The 3,914-nt window shown below is 42.2% G+C and overlaps 1 pseudogene; it reads left to right on the top strand.

Annotated features, from left to right (window-relative positions):
* Positions 1-243: 243 nt before the first annotated feature.
* Positions 244-1,479, top strand: LOC143269464 (serine/threonine-protein phosphatase 4 regulatory subunit 1 pseudogene; annotated as a pseudogene).
* The last annotated feature ends 2,435 nt before the right edge of the window (positions 1,480-3,914 follow it).

Consider the following 3,914-nt stretch of genomic DNA (forward strand, 5'->3'; position numbering starts at 1 on the left):
TCACGTGTAAAAGAGCAGATAAGGATGCTCCTTCAGATCTCAGTGTCCTTCATCCCAGTGCTACACTGGAAAGCATACTCAAAGACTGTGCTTCTTTGACATCCAGGAACTCTCCAGGGGACATAGATGTTTCAATAGATAGCTTCTTACTCTCTATACTTTGTCCTCCACATCTCATCAGGAAGCACCCAGTAATGAGAATTATTAAAAAAAAAAAAAAAAGCCTGCTAACACAAGTCTATTCCCACCAGAAGTTGGCACCAGCTCCCCAGATTTGGCTCCCTTAGACCAGCAATTGTTCAACCCCTTCCATTTCTGGAGAGACTCATCTACCTGAAATAGATATTGACATAGAGCTCGAACAGGACTCCAAGGAGAGACTCTTGCCAGAGAGAGCAGGAGTCCCCATAAGGGGCTCTCCTGATATCACCATGGCCACCCAGAAGGAACTTGAAGAGATGACATAGAACCCAGAGACCCACACAGATGAGACATGTTAAAGAACAGGTTGGAGGTACTGTCAGCTGAACTGCAGACTTTCAGCCTGGATGCTCATGAAGAGGCTGGCAGTGTAGATCAGTGGAGTAAGGTGCAAGATGAACTGGGTATAAATGAGCTACCAGGCTGTAACAAACCAAGAAAACCAGATTTTAATAAATCAAGATGATTCCATGCCCTTAGTTAGTGCTGCTGTTGACAATTTGAATGCCATTCCTAACTGTGTCCATGAAGATATGGACATGTGCACCAATGGGGTTACAATCGCTGTAACCCCCAATGAGGAGAGGAGATGTCCAGTGCAGGATGTCATACTACAAGCTTTATAGATCAGTGCTTGTGAGTGACTGATCCCCTTTAAGCACAGTTGACATTGAGATCACTAAGCACTGGGCATATAGCCTGCCAGGTGTGGCCCTGACACTCAGCAGGTAGAACTGGCACTGCCTAAGAGAGATTTACAAGTCTGGCATCAGACACACAGTGGCAAGTGCAAAGAACTTTAGCATTCTCCATCTACAAGCTTGCAGTTTTTCTTGGAGACCAGTTGACAGATGCAGATCTGGTTCCAGTTTTTAATGGATTTTTAAAAGACCTCGATGAAGTTCGGATAGGTATTCTCAAACATGTGCATGGTTTTCTGAAGTGTCTTCATATTAGCAAAAGGAGAGAATATCTGTATTAACTTCAGATGGTTTGCATGATAGATAATTGTACAACTTGGTGCTTTTGAGCTGAACTGGCTGAATAGCTATTTTACTTTGGGAATTACATAGTTCCAAATGTTTTTATCCTTACTTACATCACATTGTTCTGAACCTGTGTGCAGACAAAGTTTCTTCCATCCACTGGATTTTCTACAAGTAGAACAGCAAAGTGTTCAGGAAGTGCTACATGATGACTCCCCCAACCTTCAGAGTAGACCTCATCAATGAGCTGGCAGAGAAGTTTGGCAAGTGTCTGAAATTGTCTGCCAGGTGAGAAAGGCACACCTACTCATGATCTTCTTATAATTCCATCTCTCTTTCAAATCTTCTTATAGTGAGGAATAGAAGTAACTATTCAGCTGTTCATGAGATCACATGCTCCTCAAAGTTAAGCTCATCATCTCAGCCAGCTGAGCATGTCTTCAAGCGGACATACTCAAGCCATATGCACAAACCTGCATGTGTCACTGTGCACACACCATACACAGACACCACAGTGCCCACCAGGATGCAGGTTGGAAACAAAAGTATCCACTGACTGTCTTCAGTTTCTGCAGAGAGGTTTAAAACTGCAATGGAAGCCAAGCACAGTGGCAAACACCTGTAATCTCAGCACTTGAGAGGAGGATCAGGAGTTCAAGACTCATCCTAGTTAGCTTAAATGATCTAAATAGAATGGGGGAGGTAGTCAACTAGGGAACTAAGCCCTAGACAACAAAAAGAAGATTCCAGCTGCTTTTACCATTGCCAAAAAAATTTTAAAAACAAAACAACCACAAAACAAAACAAACAGCATTTTGAGTAAACATAAAACCTGTTTACTTTGATTGGAACATGATACATGTCTATCTGATGTACTGAAGCATCATATGGTACCTTACATGTAAGTGCTTTGGGTTTGGTTTGGGTATATTGTTTTTGTTTGAGTTTCCACGTCCCTGAAATTCTGGTTTAACTGTAGAAACAAGAATCCATACCTCCCAAGTTGCTGTTCAGGGTTCTGTCCTCTGTGTGGTTGTTTGGGGACGCGCCTGACAGAATGGCCACACTTGTTTCTCTCCACCCAGACTGTCACCGAAGATGACACCTCTCCACGAACCAGTTTGCTGTGTACCTGACATCACTTTTTCTTACTGTGGCAAATGATGGGGTTCCAAATGTTAGAGTGCTCCTCACAGAAAAAAAAACCCACTATGACAGACAGTACCAGAGAAAGGGTACTTCTTAGTCTTTGCTGTCATCGAGTGGCCCTGAAGCAGACCATCATGCCCCTCCAGATTGATTGAGACACTGATGCCAGTTACTTGGGAAGCATCCACCCCTCCAGCACCAAAGCCTCTGAAGATGCAATGAGTCTTACTTCCTTAATCCATCAGAAAACATGAACCATGATGGCCTTTCTGCTTCTGCAAGAGCAGTGGTCTGACTGCCCCGAACCAGTCTGGGACAAGTGTGGGGGTACCTCCTCCTGCTGGCTCAGTGACAGAGGCTAGATGATACCCCCAAGCCCAGGGATTTTAAGAGTCAAGGGAAAGTCCACAAACCACTATTACCTTATCTTGACATAGGAGAAAGTGATTTTTCAGAGGATTGTAATGGTCACCAAAGCCTTAACTCGTCACTTCGTCTTCCTGACTGAAAGAAACCTGAGCTGGCAGAGCATTTCCTTTTGGAAAGGATGAGGTTTCCAGAGACCTGCCTTGCTTTCTCCTGCTTTCATTCAATGACTGATAAACGACATTCTTATGGCCAGAAGGCTGATGGATACTGGATGGGAAAGACCTCCAGTATTAGCCTAAGTATCCCTTCCAGGTGCAGAGTCTGTTCAATACCATAGCTGCCCATCCAGCCCTAAGTGAAAATCGTTCTTGGTGTGTATATAAATGACAAAAGAGGCTTTGCTTTGTTTTCAGTTTCTCCTAGGGGTTTAATGTTAACATTAAAACAGACGCTGATTTTGATCCTTCATACAGTACATTGTTGCACATATTTACACAACATTTGCAGAATCTCTCTCTACTAATCTTTTTTCATGCTAGCCATGACGTGAAGGAAATTTCTTACCATGAATAATGTATGTAAGGGTATTTTAACTTGATCATGGTCATCTTGGAGATGTAACTTTTTCTTCCTGTGCTTTACAGGAGCCACTCTGGGGTGGGCAGTCTTAATTGTGCTGTCAGAACTGTCATGGTACAATTGCTCGAAGAGAGAACTGAATTGCTGAAGCTCAGGAAAAATGCTTCGTGAATGAAGAGATGTTTCTCATTGATGAGCAAAGAAGGCAGTTACTTGAAATGTGCTCTTAGAGGAGATGCTGTGAACGTTGTTCAAAGGACTTAAACAAATGCATAAACTTGGTCGATAAAGCTGCTGCAGGGGTGAGAGGATTGGTTTTGGTTTTTATAGGCGCTCTACTGTGGGTAAAATGATATTAAGCAGCATGTTACAGAGACATCTATTGTGAAAGGGAGAATTAACTAATGAAGCAAGCTTCATTGTGCATGTACATTGTTTTATACATAATTCTATTGCATGTTATATACATAACTTTTATATGTGATGGGAAACAAAGAAATTCATGTTGTTTGCTCTGTTGTGATATTTAATTCATTGTAGTGTTCTGCAAATTAACCTTCAGTATCTTTAAGGTATGCCTGTAACAGGATGAAGAAATACACAACATGCTAACATAAATGATAAGATATC

Source organism: Peromyscus maniculatus, chromosome 19 (genome assembly GCF_049852395.1).
Source record: "Peromyscus maniculatus bairdii isolate BWxNUB_F1_BW_parent chromosome 19, HU_Pman_BW_mat_3.1, whole genome shotgun sequence".
NCBI classification, from domain to species: Eukaryota; Metazoa; Chordata; class Mammalia; order Rodentia; family Cricetidae; genus Peromyscus; species Peromyscus maniculatus.